Consider the following 17,412-nt stretch of genomic DNA (forward strand, 5'->3'; position numbering starts at 1 on the left):
AAGAAAGGCATCCTGTCCTGGCAGAGGGCCACAGTCAAGGACACACTGCTGTGCAGTGGGAAGAGGAAGTTTTCAGTCACTCAGCTGTCTTCCTCTTCCTCCTCCCTGCTCAGCCAAAATGCCTGGGTCAGCACCTTTCCCATGTGATGCTGGTCCTCAGATGCAAATGTTAACTGCATCCTCAGCGGGGCCAAGACTTTCATTTATTTTCCTTGAATTTTGTATTTGCCAGAGAGGAGCCTGGTTTGGAGCATCTGAGGAAAAAAAATTGGAATTAAAGGTCAGGCCCAAGACCCAAAGTCCCTTCCAGTACTGGTTCTGCCTATCACCTTATGAAGGAAACTAGGGTCATGTGTGTGCCACCCTCATCTTCAACAGCAACTGGCCAGCCCTACATCCACAACAATGGGCTCTCCAGTAGTCATTTTAAATATAAAAGCACCTGGGTCTCCTTCCAAAGTGGCTTCTGGACTCCCATGCTCAAACTGGTTCTTGACCCCCACCCTCAGCATGAAACTACAGTGCAGCCTCTGGACATTTTTCTGCCCTGTCTGGCTTTCCTGCCTCTGCTCTCTCACCCTGCCCTTTGCTGTAGAGTTCTAGTTCAATGAACACCTCCGGGCCGCATATTAATATTCCCTGCAACACAGCAGCTTTCAGGCCCTTGCAGATCTTTAGACTTATATCTGTTACTTTTCTCACCCATTCTAGCCACGGTCACAGGACGCCTTAACTGTGACAACGCCCAAGCCCCTAGTGATAGAGATTGATGAAATTTGCCCCAGAGTGGAGGCTTTCTTTGGCAGGCTCTGAAATTCTAGGTAGCATGTGGTAGTGCTGGCTAGCCTGTGGCTAGCTCAGTAGGTCATCCCCATGCCCACCGAAGCTGTATATCAGCCAGTGGGGACATCCTGATACCCACCTCTGACTAGGGCTGCTTGGGCTGGCTCAGTTGATTTCTCCAGTAAGCTCTCACTGCCTAACAAATGACTCCACACCTTGAAGGTTTTAAAAAGCAATCATCTACTATATCACAGCATTTGTAGGAATCTGGGCAAGGCTCAGATGGCCATGGTGGCCATGCACTCATTCAGGAGTCAGTGTGGCCATCAGAGTCACTGTATCTGGCACGGTAGAAAAGTAAAGATGTAGACACCAGGCTGTCTCCAGACCATAATATCTCCACCTCCAAGAGGTCATCCCAGCAGGGAGCCGAAGTTCTTTCACTGGACTGGGAGATCCTGTATGCAAGCTTCTGGGAAGACCAGGCAGAAGTTCCAGATTAGCCGGAACTGGCTTCAAAGGTCCTGTGGTTAGGACACAATTGTAAGTGCAGCTCAGAGTCGAGGATGGAAGGAATGATGATGAGTGGTCGGAGGGCTCATCAGAGCACAGTTCTGAGAATGGAAAGAGCTAAGGACTCTGAGATTCCCAACAAGACAGGACAGCAGGAGGTGGGGGGCTGCTAACATATGGTGACCATTTACCCCACACAGTGTGGGACTGGCAGAGCCTTCTCTTTCTGTTCTGAAGCCAGATTGAGGAAAAGATACAATACATCCTTTCCTGAGTAGAGCCATGTTAGCGCTGCCTGGTCATGCCAGAGCCATGGTCACAAAGCTGAGCAAACCCAGGCCCCAGGAAGGTGGAAATTAGTGTGGAGGCTGTGCATGGGACACGTCCCAGATACCAGAAGAAAGACTTGGGACTCACCAGGTGTCCTGTAGTTCCCCGGACCCCACAGAGGAGAGAAAGAACTGACTTCCAAAAGTTGTCCTCTGCCCTCCACACATGTGCTATGGCATGCACATGTTGAATACATACATACATATATACATTCATGTATACACACACACACATGTGCCCACACAAATAATAAATATTTTAATTTTAAATTATATTTGTAAGGGAAGTTTTATATCCTTAACATAAATGGAGCATCAATGCCCTTTGTCCTGTGTAAGCATAAATACGATGAAAGTCGTATGGTGATGCTGGCTGGATAGGCCTGCTGTTGAGGGAGTGGGGAGAAGGGAGGAGGAGAGATATAGAGGGAGAGAGAGAAAATGGGAGGGGGAGGGGGAAAAGGAGAAAGGGAGAGACAGGGGTGGGGTGAAGACAAGGCCTCCTGCTGAAACATTCCCTATTGAAAGCATGATTTCAACTTCAAGCCCCGAAGAATAAACTAAAGAGACCCTCCTTCCACCTGAGACCCAGAACTTCCTAAAGTGACCCAGATCATCTATCTGGTGCACACCACCACTTGGAGAAACTGGGCTTCAGCAAAAACCAAGGCAAATATCCCACATGGAGCCAACTAAAGGATCCCTGAGCCACGACCCCACCCCTCACCCTCCACCCCCGTGCCAGCCAATAATGCCCTGGACTGGAAGGCCATTCACCTCATCTAGTGAGGTGATCAAGGACCACTGGAGGACACAAAAGCTCTCTCCTGCATCTCTGCAATACACCCTGAATCTCAAACTTATCTCACAGTCAAGGGCTATAAAACTCACGGCCCCATTACAGGGCTACTGCATGCTAGGTGGAAGGCGAGGGCAAGCTCGGACAAGCCTCTTATTGCTGTGGAGCAGACCAAGGGCCGCGGAAGACCCTCTCAAACCCCTTGGGTAGTGTGAGAAGCCCAAGACTGTCGAGGTGATCAGAGCCTTTCCCTCACTGAGCTTGGATGTGGTTCACCCCACCTTGGTCTTCTCATGGAGGTGGAGAGGAGAAGGCTCCGGGAAAAGCAAGCCAGCCATTCTTCAACTTCTGTTGTCCTTTCTCATGTCGTAGCTAGTGCCCCCAACTCCACCCTGGTGCTCCTCCATTCTCTCCTCCCATGTAGAGGGTGGGACTCCACACACCAGCTCCAGATAACCAAAGACCTATGTCTCTAGAGAAGAGGGAATGGCAAGTTTCTCTCATAAAATATGTGCCATGAAGTGCATATCCCAACCAATGAGGCCTCAACCTCTCTCCCTTCCCCAGTATCAAAGGACACTTTGACATGTTCCCAAACAGAATCTCCTGAGTTTCCATAGTCCTCGGGGCCTTCTGTTGGAATGTGGCTCTGTCCTCCAAGAGCTCCCCTGCCACAGGCTTGATCCCCAGTTCAGCAGGGAGTGTGTGAATCCTGATAGCTGCTAATACTTTTGTGACACTGAGCACATGGCTGAGCCTCAGTATTCCCTTCTCGAAAGTGGGAATAATGATGCTTCCCTGTGTGAGGTTTGTTATGAATACCTTTACATGATGACAACCAGAGTGAGGCACTGGAGAAAAGTGGAACTTGTTGATTTCTGTAGCCTAGAAGCCACACAGGTTCATGGCACTGCAGGCCTTGCGGTCTACACCTTTCTGTGGACACACTTCTGTTGACTGCTGCTTGACTTCATCTCTCAGGTACATGACACCACCAGTACCTGTGACCCATGGCTCACACTGAGAGATCTATGAGGATTAGAACCCTCTTGGTCTCCCTCTGACGATCCATGGAAGGCTTCTGGCCCTCCCATCAATGTCGTACATCCCCTGAAATTGCCAAGACTAGAACCATCACACACTGGCACCATGTATGTAGGCCTAGTGAGATCAGCTCAGGAATTGGACACCAGCATGGGCTGCTCACCTAGAAGGAGAGACCAGTGCTGAACCAGGGGGAAAAATGCAATGACAGGAATATACAGCAAGGCCAGAAACCAGGGTCACAGCAAGTGCATGGTGTGGTATCAGGTGAGAGCAGGAATGACCCAACATTGATGGGACAGCAGAAGGCACAGCCCTGCCCATACAGCATCAGAGGACCAGGGGACAGGTTGAATGTTAGGCATCTCCCTGTCATCTGTTAGACCTGTCATCCTCTATCCTAGATCACCAAGAGTCAACCTAGGTCTGCTCAGGTATGGGGCTGGACACAAACAGGGGATGTTCAGAACGACCCGAGCTCACTGTCCTGGGCCACACAGTCAAAGGGGCACAAGCAGAAGCAGAGCCTACCCACATCTGCACAGCAAGTGCCGTGGTCAAGCCTGTAACCACAGCAAACAGAGCTTTGGAGAAGCAGGGGAAAAGCAGGAAATTGACTATCATTTTCCAAATTAGCATACAGTGAGATAAACACGCTCTGTCTTTCCTCTGCCGTGAGGAAAGTGTGTCCAAGCCCATGCCACGACTCATCACCTCTGACAATGGAGTAGCTTATCCTGAACAGCAATATTTACCAGGTGTTTATGCACAAAGCTTCCCCATCAGTCATATCAATCATGTGCTGCGCTGCCTCTGACCTATGACATAGTATTTCAACATCAAATGTCAAATCATCTCCGCTGGTAAGATTCTTAACACGTGCCTCAATATCACCTTTGGACCACGTCCACAGGCTTACTGGCTGCACAGTAAAGTCTACCCAGCTTCACCACATGGAATGTAGATGACCAGTTGGACAAGAGCAGAAAAATACTGACATTGCATATTCTATAACCAAACCCCTGCTTGCATCCTCTAAGAATAAGACACTTTATCTCCTCCAGTGTCGCTCTCAGATACATCCCTGGTAGACACTTGTAACAGGCTGAACCATGTGATATCATACATCCCTCTCTGAGCATTGTATGGTTCTTGATGGTGGTGCTAGTCCCTAAAAATGTAGCCTTATTCAATACCAGCTCTGTGGGTCCCCCAGGAGGAGGAACCATGGCAAAGACCCCAGGAGAGGAGGCAGAGACAATTATTACTGGGGAAAGGCTGGGGGCCATAGCATAGGGTCTGTGGACCTCAGGAACTTGCTTTCAGTCTTTATGGAATGTAAGATGGAGCTCTCAGAAGATAATCAGCTGAAGAAGGGGAAGTTTTTTACTTCCCTGGAACTTTCTGAGCATCTATGTACAGAGACAGAGCAGGAGGGCCAGCATGGACATGGTGGCAACATGCCACCTTGGAAAGAATGGGCATACCCACCAGGGTGACCAGCAGGCCAAGGGTCCCATGTGGCTGAGAATGCAGCACCCACAGGACATGCAGGTGAGACTAGACCAGCTTCTTTCAGTTAGATCCTGCATAGAGTCTTGAGTTCTAAATCCTTGGACCTTGAAGTCAGGGTCCTCTGTCATGGGCCCTCATTGAGAGCTCTGATGGGTCCCTTGCTTCTGCAGTGACTTTCCAGGCCCTGCCTCACTTGGAAGCTATCCCTGATACTGAGCAACTCTGCTTCCTGCTCCCTGGTACCTCATGTCCAGCAGGTCTAGCTAGGCCAGCAGCTGTGTGTGGGTACCCTGCCTCAGTCCCTCACAGGTAAGTAACCAGGCCCTACTGAAGGCCCTTCTCTGGAGTGTATCTTTTGTGTGACTGGAAAGAAGGCATCTTCCATTTTCTGACCCCGGGCCTGTTGTCCACAAGACATGACTCTGTGATGTTACTCCTGATGACTCCAGCCTCCCTGGATCCCAGTGCCAGCACATTCTGTGATATAAAATAGATGGGCTGATGGGGTGAAGTGAGGGGTATAGCCACTAGACAGGTCATCCAGCTGCCAGCGAGCTGGGTACAGCAAGAAGCCAAGTAAAAGGGAGGAGTGTTTGGCTCTGACCGGAGGAGCATCCACCAGATGCCCGTGCTGAACTGACTGATGGAGACAGTTGTGGGAAGCCAGCTCCACCCACAGGCTGAAAGCAAGACAAGGCTTCACAGGCTCGGTTTGGGGTGTGGAAATTAGAGGTAGTGAGTGAATGGACCTGCAAGACAGAAGAGTATCCCATGTAGAGATGCAGACAGACCCTGCCAATGCAACAAGGCTAGAGGGACCTGAGTTCCTGGGCTCTAGTGAGAGCTAGAAGTAGGAGCCAAGGTGAGCTCAGGGGAATTTGGCTCTTCTGAGAGTGCTAGGGACAATAGAGACTCTCAAGGCTTTGGTCTCTCTGTATGAGGACCCTCCGTCTGAGTGGCATGGTGTGCCACTGCCCAGTGGTGTGGGGTCTGCTTTGTGCTGATTCCAGCAGAAGTGGAGTGCTCCATGGGTTCTGCCCTGGGACATAGGAAAACAATTCTAAAGACTGTAAAAGCGTACCCCAGTGCTGTCAGAGCCTCACAAATTGCCACACGAACCCCAGCATATCACAGCTACAGTAGCAGCCACAAATGGATACCCATGGCCTCTTTGATCTCACCTGAGGCCTTCTGGGGAGATGTGCAGACTGCATGCTCATGCCACCCCCATCCATGTACTATGATGGAGGAAGCTCCAAGAAAGGCCAGGCTGCCATCCTCTTATCCTTGGGGGAATGTCCTCCCGACAGGCGAAGCTGGAGCCCACGCTGTAAGACCTCTGCTGGGCCTCCTCTCTGAGTGAGAATGCCAATACCAGGTGAGATGATACATTGATCCATTTCTCATTGTGGCGCCGCCATCCATCAGTGCCTCTTTCCTGTTCACATGGGGCATCTGGATGCCAGGCACATACTGCTCCCCCTTAAAAGCCAAAGAGCAGTGGGTGGCTGGTTCAGGCCGACTCTGTAGGTGAACAAACCTCCGCCATGCTGGGGTGGACCCACACCTGTGCCCTCTGCCTCCTGAGAACTCTCCATCCTGGGGAAGGCTTCTGGCCTCTGCTTTTCCTCCTGAACCAATCCTAGGCTGTGCTCTTTGTTTCACGAAAAAAAAAAAAAAAAGGTTTAAAATCCTAGGAGAAGACACCAGGTGCTCAGTGGGGTTCCAGTAGAGATTTCTATTCTGGTGTTCCAAGAATCCATCCCTGAAGTAAAATGATCAGTGTTACGGGGCTAACTCAGTGGTAGAGCACAGGCCTAATGTACTCTTGACCTGACTTCTATTCCAGCACTGGAAAAATTGATAGGCACTGAGATCAAACTAGCCAGAGTTTATGTTACCTGCATGGTCCCAAGTGATGGGACGTGGGAGGCTTTATGACATAGAACCAGGCAATGGTGAGAAACAAAAGCAGGGGATGCTCAGGGAAGAGGCCAGGAATGCCTTCCTGAGCTGGGCAGTCCAACTCTGTGGGATTAGGGTGCTGTGCTGGGTAGTTTTTGTCAACTTGACACAAGCTGGAGTTATCTGGGAAGAGGGCACCTCAGTTAAGGAATTGCCTCCATCAGATTGGCTCGTGGGCATGCCTGTAGGGCATTTTCCTGATCCATGATGACTCTGAGAGGGCCCAGCCCACTGTAGGTGGTGCTACCCCTGAGCAGGTGGTTCTGGTTAAGAAAGCAAAATGAGCAAGCCGCAAGGACCAAACTGGTAAGCAGTAGCGCTGCTCTGTGGCCTCTGCCCTAGTTCCTGCTTCCAGAGTCCTGCCTCGAGTTCTTGCCCTAACTTCCCTTCATGATGGACTGTAAGCTTTTCACTGAAATAAATCCTTTCCTCCTTGGTCATGGTGCTTGTTACAGCGATAGAAAGCAAACCAGGGCAGAGGCTAAAGCCACCTCCATCCCTTCCCTGATGCCCAAAGGAGCTCAGAGGCCTTGGGACTCACAGTCAGCTCTGCAGAGGGTCAGTCCATTGCATAGTAAGTGGTTCTGTGAGAGAACCTTCAGGAACAAACTAGAACAGCTGCCTCCCGGGAAGCCAAGCTTGTCTCTGATAGGATAGGCTGGGAACACCAATCCCTAGAGACATCCAGGTCCATCCAGGTCTCTGTGGCCACTTACCTTGCCCCCAATATAACCCCATCCCACTCCGTCCACCAGCTGGGGGGACACAGAGATGTTTCAATTGTCCCTGTCATGAGGAGGACCCAGGAGTCCCAGGCACCAGCTGTCTACTCATGATGGTGTCCCACGTTACACATAGGGAAGCTGAGGCTCCAGGTGGTTGAATCTGGTTTCACCAGAACTTCAGCACTCACAGAGCATCTGGGATCTTCCAGCCCAGATGTCTGTCTTGCACAGTCAAAGAATCTATTATTATCTAACAATAAAAATGGAGTGTAGTGAAGGTCCTCGGGGGTACATCTGTCCATCTACAGCACCCTTCGCCCCTAAACCCTAACCCCAAGGCAGTGCTGCAAGGTATTCATAAGGGGTTGAGGAGCCCAAGGCACCAGAGATTGGAATTATGGCTCCCCAACATGTACTAGAAAAGGATAAAGTTAGACAAACACCAAGAGCAAGGAGCTCTGTGCTTCTTCCAGACTGTTCCCCCACACAGCACTTATCTCAACAAGGGACCCAGGTAGGAAGGCTTTGAAATGAGGATACAGATGCCACCATCCAGAGGGTCCATCACATGGGCTCACTCTCCACACCCTAAGAAGAGCAGGTTTCTAGACATCTGTGCCACTGAGAGGCCCATAGTTGGGAGGACGAGAAAGAGACATCTCCAGGCTCCCACACCATGTCCCCATACTGGCATCACAGACAAGACAAGCAGGGGCTCACCACAGAGATTTCACTGTCAGCACAGCGAGCCGTGGGGCTGGAGACCCTCCTGTCTGGAGGCCCCTCAAAGAGCAGGGAGTGGCTGTACCTTCCTGTGATTGCCAGAGTCTCACTTGTCTCTGACCCCAGCCAGACAAAAACAAGAAGCAGGGTCTGGGCCTTTGCAGAAAGAATCTCACATGAAAGAGCTCAAAGTGATCTTTGGAGCTCACATCCTCTCTAAAAATAAGGGCAGACAGTGGGGCAGGCTGAGGAAGAAGCTGGGGGCAGGGGAGGGATGAAGGGGACATGCGGCAAGAGGGAGGGAGAGGAGGGAAGAGAAAGAGAAAGGGGAAGAGGAAGAGAAGGGAAGAGGGAGAGAGGAGAGAGGGAGAGAGGAGAGAGGGAGGTGAAAGGGGGGAAGAAAGGAAGGTGGAGAAAGGGGGCTGTCTTATTCTGTCATCGAACACGTTTGGGGCATTAAGTTCTGGCAAGGAGTCTTCCCACCAGCTTCAGAGGCTAGCTGGGGTGAGCCAGTGAGGGTCTTCCTCGGGCTTTTTTTTTTTCAGGCCTCCGGTTGATTGCGTGTTGATGCCTGCTAGACTTTCAGAAGCTTCTGAGTGTCTGCAGAGTGTTGTGGGGCATAGGAACAAACACAAAGAGAAGGGCCAGGTACCATGGTGGCACTGTTACCCCAATGCTCCACGAAGTCCCTTCCCACCGAAACTCAGGGTATCACTATGTGTCTCTAGGGCCTTTATGAGAACTCTGACCTCGCAGATGGTGGATATGGGGCCGTAACACAGCAGCTCCCCCAAGTCTGTGAGAGGCAGGCCTCTGTAGCCAGTGTGCGGAGAGTCCACAGATCTAGCCACAGGATATCATCACCATGAGCTGACCCACCTAGCAGAGATGCTCATTAACGGCTAGACATGCAGTTCCCAGGTAATCCAGAACATCTTTCCAGGCCTTTACCACCTGGCCTGCTCTTGGCCAGGCCATTCTGTGCCTCCTGTGGCCTGGCCTCCTCTGGGAAGGCTCTCTGCCAGCTCCTGTCCCAGTCCATGATAAGTGGAGGTTTATAGGATGAATGAATGAATAAATGAGGGGGAGAATGTGGTATCAGTGGAAATTTCCAGTCTCCAAAAGAGGCTACAGTTTAATATTTTGAGTCTCTTAAAATCACCACATAGGAAGCAGCTTTGAAGACAATAGAGAAGGCATCTTCTGGGGTGGCCCTGCATCCATATACAGTCACCTGGTCCAGGCAAGACTGAGCTTTGACCGCACATCACATCCTTAGAAGACCTCACCAGGTTGTCCTGTAGACACCTAACCCAATGGCCCCGATTCCTTGGGTTGGAGACAATCTGGACGGGGTCTAGCTGTGCACAAGTTTCACCTGCAGCCAAGGCTGAGCCACTGCTCAAGATAACCCACCCAGGGTTCTCAAAACCTATGATGCTGGGCCTGTGGATTTGGTTCCCTGGGACCTCAGGACTCCTCACCTACGTCTCCTCCATCAGGACTCCTCCCCCTTAGGTCTTCCTGGTGCACCCTCTCTCCAGTTTCCCTCCACATAAGTGTTTTAAGCCCCCCCAAGCTCAATAACCCTCCTCCCCACTAAGTCTCTCCTCTCCCTTCTAGGCTCTAATCCCCCCTCAGGGTACCCTCCCATTGAGGCTCTGCCTCCCCAGCCAGGCTCCTTCCACAATATCCCTTGTCTTTGGACCTCCCTTCCCTTACAGCCTCCCTCCCTCCACCTCCATCCTCTCGCCTTCTCTGTCTCCCTCTTCCAAAGTCCTTCCCAGTTTGCTAGGCATCTGTGTACCATGGATGTCTTCACAGCCAGAGGTAGGAAGCAGAAACAGTCGTCAGAGAGGATGTGCCAGGTCAAGAGGGAAAGTGGGGTGGGGACAGGGACGGTCTGGACAGACAAAGGGAAAGGTGCCTTCCACCTCCAGCCTAGCTTCTCCCATCAATATAGCCTCTTTCATCAGCTCCAAGAGGATGGATTCTGTCTTCCAAGATTGGCTTCCAGCCATGTCTGTAGCTGGGAAGAGTGCTCTAATTAACAGCCCTCATTAATCAGGGCTCAAACTGGGCAGAACTGGAGATGGGGGCATTGAGAGGGGCATTTGTATTTCACTGATAAAGACATTGTCACCACACGAGCTTGAGTGAAGGTCCTTGAAGTCAGGCCTAAGATTTAATCAGAGGAAAACAGAGGCTAGGCCTGAACTTGGAGAAGACAGGTGGAGGTACGCTAGGGGACTGGCCACTTTAGAATATGCCTGTTTTCTGTTAGCTTCCTTGTGGAAACCTCCCAGACATTCTCCCAAAGCCCATAGAAACTCCAGGTCCCCAGAGGAACACGGACTACAGAAATGCAGCCAAGGCCAGGTCTGTCCAGCTCACAGTCATGCTCTCATGATTAGAGCAGACCTACGTTCCCTCCTCACTGTGGGCACCACACAATGGACCCACTGGGGGAAAAAATCTGAGTGAGCCCTGCACAGGACAACTGGGTGCTTCTGGGTCATTCCAGAGAGTCTGCTCTGCCTGCTCCTTTATGGAGCTCAGCAGCTCTCTGAACAGACATCACTCACCCTCCCTCCACTCAGGTTGGATGTGGGTCTTAGAGCTTCCACATCTCGTGATGCATTTTGTGTGTGTGTGTGTGTGTGTGTGTGTGTGTGTGTGTGTGTGTGTGTGTGTATTTGTCTGTCTGTCTGTGTCTGTATGCATGTGTACGTGCATATGTGTGTTTGAGAGGCAGTCTCTGTTTCACTAACCCATGCTAGTTTTGAACTCATGGTCTCAAGCAATCCTCCTACTGAGTAGCTGGGACCACAGACACATGACCATCACACCTCAACTACACCACTTAGAATTCAACTTCAGACCTAAAAGTTTGGAGGCCCCGCCTCCTTCACCCACATCTGAGCTTGTTCCTATGACTGTATCCTCCTCCATGACTCTATGTATGATGACCCTGGGCTCATTCAGGGGTTCAGCTTCGAGGGCCAATCCATCCCTGTAACTCTGGAAGTGGAACATTGTCTCCCTTTTGCTTTCAGAGAAATTGCTACACTTCACTCTTGCTGTCATTCAAATAATACTCCCCCACATTTTATCTGCCTTTAAGGCAAGGCTTATTTGATAAGTCCCCTGTGCTTCCCCCGCCCCCAAAAAATAAGGAGATGCAAGTGAGCATGTATTACAAAATTTCTAACAGAAAAGGCTTTGCCATCAGAACCAAACTTCCCTATGTATGCTTTACCTCCTTTTCAGATAACAGAGGGAAGGTGAAACTTGCTTATCTTAAATCTGATGACTTTTAAATAAGTCTAGAACAGGAGAATTTTATAGGTAACTACAGGTGAGTCCAAATTATCATTTTGGCTTTATTAGCAAAAAAAAAAATCTGTCTTAGAAAAGGCTATAATTGTTCTGAGCTGGTGCAGCTGTGTCTCTGTTAGCAGCTTGACCAAAGTGGATTTGGACCCCCTACTTGTGCTCCAGTAGCTGTTTCCTGTAACATGCACAGTGGGGTTTAATCTAACACTAGAAAGTTATTCAGGATTCAGTATAACTTCATGCACACATAGTGTGTCTCCATCTTCTACAAGTGGAAAGCAGCCTAAAGTACAGGGAAGCAGAAATATCTCCTTGCTTCTGGGCAACGGGAGCTCCCCATCTCCCTCTCCTGCTGTGTGTTTATGCTTCCAGATGAGCTGGATTTGATGGAGTCCTAGGAAACACCAAGTCATATGGCTCTTCAGAGAATTGCATTAACTGTGGGAGCCATGCAGGAGCACCCTGTGATTCCAATCCTCAGCTGGAGACATAGCTTTACTGTTATCAGGATCTCTCAATCCTTGTCTTCTTGAAAGAAAATATTTAGTGAAGCAACTTGTACAGTTCAAATAGAAGTCTATTTAGTAAAGAAAACACTCCAAAGAGAGATTAGGTGGGTTTCCCCAAAGCAGGGGGCAGTGAGGTGGGTTCTAGATTGTGGATTTTAAAGTTGTTACAAATATTTCTGAGGTGGGCAGTATGTTCATGTTATAAGCAACCATTTTTCTGCTCCCAAATCATGGTAGACCAGATCTCCTTTTTAAGATATTTCTTTTCATTGATTCCCACAAAAGAAAGGATGTCAAAAATCACAAAGCATGAGGTATCATAATGACATCAGACCTTCAAGGATGCAGATCCTTTGTGAATACACATGTGGGAAAACACCCTGGTACCTTGGTTTCTGATAAAGTGAGAACCGTCTAGCAGCAACCTCAAGAGTACTTAACCACGAAGAGGCTGACCATCAGGAGACACAGTTACCAAGATGCAGATACAGTGTTCCTCAGCTTCCTCATCTATAACTCCTTGTCTAGTCAGGATCACGACACTTCATTCACTAGATTTTGGAGTTGGCAGAGGGTCTATGAATCACCTTCCCTATCTGAAAACTGTTTAGAAATAGCCATCTCATTCCACAAACCCACTATGAATCTCAGGACAGCGTAAGAGAGACACCAAGGTTCTCTCTGCAATCAACAAGGCAACTCTCACATATGCCACCCAACACATACTGGACCTCTTCTCTTCCATTCCTTTCCTGTAGGAACCTCCCGAACCAGCTGCAGGTAGGAAGGTATAATCTGAAATCTTCAAGTCAAGCAGGTCCCAGGAAAAATGGAACCTGGGAGTACTTGGAGGACAACCATTCTTGAGAGAAGTACTTACCTGTGTGTACATGTTTGTGTGTGTGCCAGTGTACATGCATGAGGACATACATATACACACACTTGCCTGAGATGTAGGGGTCAGAAGTCAACTACATCTGTTTGTTTGTTGTTGTTGTTGTTTTTAAGATGACTCTAGAAATTAAGGGGTCCTTGTGCCTTGCTTCAGGGTAAACACTTCACTCATAGCTAGGAAGCTTCCTGCTGAGCCTCAGAAACATCTTTGGGCACAAAGATCAGCTAAGAACCAGAGAAATACAGGCCTGGTGAGACCAGGCAGACACTTCTGAACACTGGAGCCCGGCCACACTGCATTCTCATACTCTGTTGCTCAAGTGTTCTGAGAAAGCCTGTTGCAGTGGTGCATTGCCTGCTGCAGTGGTGCATTGCACCTGCCTGGGCATGTACTTGCCATCCTCCTCCAGCCTCCCGGGAGGTGTTTGAGCGGCCTCTCCTTGATGCCCATCTTCATTCTAATCTAGGAAAATTGGCTCATGGCTATCCTCACATCAAAATGAGAAAGAATCATAAGCCGTTGATCCTCCTGCAGTGAGGGCTAAGCTTTGAGATGACCATTTCTTGATTGTGCAAAATAGACATTGAGCTTTTTTATCCTCAATGGTGGTTTTAATCCCCCATCAGTTGGCTCAGGTATTTTCTGAACTTTATTTGCTGCCTCTGGCCAAACACATAATTTGGCCAAGGTTCTGTGTCAGAAATTGGGTCAGTAGTCTCTGTCTCCTTTAACCTTGCCATGCCATGGTATAGAAAAAGCAGATACATACATACATACATACACACACACACACACACACACACACACACACACACACACACACACCCCACAACACAGCTCCTACGTTCTTGGAATGTTAGGGTAATGGGAGTAACCTTCATTATGCATTGTGAGCCCTTCTATTTATGCTAATGAGATGACAGAGTGGAAAAAAAAGGAGGGGCTTCAGGTAGGCGACCTGCAGATGGGAGAGGCTGGTGTGTGATCAGAGGCTTAGAACTTCAGGCATGCTCCTCCACCCTTCTTGGAGGAGAGGAGACTAGAACCCACTGGCAATGGCCAATGATAGTTTCTGTGCCTTCTCCAAAATGCAAAGCTCATGATTGACCGGTCACACCTGAACAATGCAGTCTGAGGCCTGAGCAGTGACATCTGGGGAGCTTTAGGTGGAGAATGCATTCAAGGATTTGGAGGGAACTGTGACCAGAAACAGTGGGAAGCTCTGTCTACTTCCTAGACCTTGCCTGGTATGTCTCTTTATGTGACTATTTATTTATATCCTTCATGATAAAGGAGAATCAGAAGCACACATTTTTAAAATACTTTTTTGACTTGTTCTAGCAAATCTTCAGACCCAAAGGCATTTGTGGGAAGCCCCAAATGTAGAGCCAGTTGGCTTTGCAGCAGATATCTGAAACAAGGGCAGTTTGGGTCTTGTGAGTCTGGGTCTTGATTTTTATGAATCATACTAACTTCAAGTAGCTCATCCCAGTGCTGGCTAAATCCCTGAACATTCAGCTAGTATCCAGTAATGACTGCTGACAACTGTGCTTCCATGAGTGTGTGGCTCAGATCCAAGCCCTACCCATCCAGCTTCAAGTAGCTCAGATTCCCTGCCTTGTCCATAGCAGGCCTTTATCTGTTATCTGCAGCAGTCTGTCAAGAGAGTCTCATAACACGTACAATCCTGTTGGACTCAGCCCACCTTCCTCAACTCACAGCAGTTCAGTGTCAGCCTCACAACCCTAAGATTAATAATAGACCTCAACCCACGCGGGGGATTCCTTGTCTTTGGTCACAAGGTGTGTCGCAGAGCTCTCCTGCCAGCAGGTCATGAGCTGAGCCCTTCATTAGCCATGCTGAGTGGGTCCAGATGGCTACATGGTACCCAGGCAATAAGAAACCTCTTCCATTCCCAGACACATGGCCACACCATGCAAAATCTTTCCCCAAAGCGTAAGTTGCCACATGCAAAGTGATTTCCCATGATGAAGCTCAAACCACATAAATAGCATTTGTGTGCTCGGGGAGGTGGATGGAAAGGACTATAGCATGTGCCTTTCACCTAGTGATTTGGCTTAGTGAACCCTGGGAATGCATCTGGAGAATAAAGGACTGTGGCTCATTCTTCTCAAAGCTTGCTGGATTTCTGTTCTCCAGTGTCCTTGTAGCAAAACAGACTTCTCAAATAAAGAGGCATCTCCCCATACAGTTCCCATCTGGACTTAAAATAACAGACTCGCCTCCCATCCTATTATGACCTTGGGATAGGTTGGCACATCACGTTCTGGGGACACCGTGATCTATAAGGAAAGTCTCTTATTATTCCAGGACTTCCCTGGGCACTCTCCTCTGGATGAGTGGGGGGGAAGTGGAGGGAGACAGGATAGGGAAAGTGGAAGGAATGGAAAAGGTAGATGTTGGCAGCTAATTTTGCCTATATTAGTTCTTTTCTTGTTGCTATAACAAAATATGGAACAAAAGCAACTTAAGGAGAGAAGGTTTAAGGGTCTAGCCCATCATGTGAGGAAGGCTTAGTGCAGGGCAGTGGAAACAGCCATGTCTACAACCAGGAAATGGAAGAGGGTGGGGTGGGTTGACTTGTGCTTCACTTGTTTTCTCTTTTTTATTCATTCTGGGACCCTGACCATGGGATCTGAGTCACATTTAAAGTAGTTATTCCCACCTCAGTTAACACAGTCTAGAACCCCCTCAGTCATTCCTGGGGATGCGTTTCCATGGTGATTCTAAACACAGTCAAATTGGCAAGATGAACCACCAGGCTACCCAATATTCCTCACACTAGGTCCTGCCCCTCCAACAACTCCATTGTTGAGCCTGGTTAAGGAGTCACACTGGATGACTTTCCTGCCCATCCAGGCAAAACTCACCCAGCTCTCTGCACCCATGCTTTTCCTGGTGGGATAAGAAACGGCATTTATCACAATTGAGCCTCAGGTTTTCCCTCCTGACTGCAGCTTCTTGGGGGCAGAAACTACGTATGTGCATGTTGATAACAATGCCTGCAAAGCAGTTCTCCTCTAAGCCCCACCACCAAGCTTCTAGTTTGTATTCTTTCTGAAATCTCACCAAACTGTCCTCACTCTATAGATGAAGCATCGGAGGCAGAGAGAGATAGAGAGAGGGAGAGGGGGAGAGAAGGGGGGGAAGAGGGGAGAGGAGAAAGACAGGGAGGAAGGGAAGGAGGGAGTCAGAGAGACGAGAGAGGAAGGAAGGAGAGAAAGAGACGGAGTGAGATGGGGGAATGGTGAGAGACAGAGACAGACAGAGAGAAGGAAGGAGAGAGGGGGAGGGAGAGAAGGAAGAAGATAAAGAGAGTGAAGGAAGGAAGGAGAGAATGAGGTAGAGAAAGGGAGAGAGGGGAGAAGGGAGGGAAAGAGGGAGCAAGAAAGAGGAACTACCAAGGGACTCACAGCCAGGAAACCATGCAGCCAGAGTCTGAACCCGGGCAGAACGCTGAGTGAAGGTAGAGACTAGTGAAGCCTTCATCCTTGGCCCTGGGTACCACTGAAGTGGTTACAATATCAGCACTCCATCATCAGGACTAATGTCTGAGAAGAGAGATCACTCTGGTGGCTATTTTCCTTAAATAACGTCATTTATCATATTCTCAAATGGGACTTGAGGCAGATTGACAAGTACCTTTATTGTGGTGACAGATGAAGGTCCAGTCCCCAAAGTCTGTGTGAATGCAGAAGAAGAGATCTTGCTTAGGGGCTGACCCCTGGATGGCATGTGGAAAGAGGGAGAGAGATCACAGGGTTTGGATGCAGACAGGCAAATCTGTGGCCCCCAGGACAAATTTGGCCTGTATGGAGAGAAGAAATGTTGTTCTCGACTGAGCTAAGTCAGCAAGCCCTTCTCATCTGTCACTGAGAGAGAGAGAGTGTGTGTGGACATGAGAAAAAGATGGGGCAAAGAATGAGTACCTGCCCTTAAAATATATATATATATTCTTTCTCTGAGATTATTTTCATATGTAACCAAGACCACCAGCTTTGGTTGAAGAGGAATTGTGTTGAATGGATACAACAGAAATGAGTCACAGAAATCTTGGTGCACTGAAGTCAAAATGAATGCCTGTCATGATGCATCAGAGTTGTGACAGACAGAATCATAATGAATGGAAATAATGATGTATGGAAGACATGATTTTCACAAGTCATGATGTTCACAAGTCATGAAGCACAGTAGTTGTGGCGTTCAGAAGTCATGGTGTTTGTGGTCATGGTGCATTGCACAGAAATCATAATGT

The 17,412-nt window shown here is 49.0% G+C and overlaps 1 long non-coding RNA gene across 4 annotated transcripts in view; it reads right to left on the reverse strand.

The window, feature by feature from the left end:
* Positions 1 to 17,412, reverse strand: part of LOC128115253 (uncharacterized) — a 310,255-nt gene that overhangs the window by 76,293 nt on the left and 216,550 nt on the right. The window contains exons 17-19 of one of the 4 annotated variants that reach the window (XR_008220050.1): positions 16,800 to 16,881; positions 6,165 to 6,637; positions 2,706 to 2,896 (exon numbers count right to left, since the gene is read on the reverse strand). The exons of the other annotated variants lie outside the window; for them this stretch is intronic. This is a non-coding gene — a long non-coding RNA (uncharacterized LOC128115253). The remainder of the gene's footprint in view (positions 1 to 2,705; positions 2,897 to 6,164; positions 6,638 to 16,799; positions 16,882 to 17,412) is intronic. 4 annotated transcript variants of the gene reach the window in all.

Source organism: Peromyscus californicus, unplaced genomic scaffold (genome assembly GCF_007827085.1).
Source record: "Peromyscus californicus insignis strain IS unplaced genomic scaffold, ASM782708v3 Scaffold_1__1_contigs__length_55948999, whole genome shotgun sequence".
Lineage (NCBI taxonomy): Eukaryota > Metazoa > Chordata > Mammalia > Rodentia > Cricetidae > Peromyscus > Peromyscus californicus.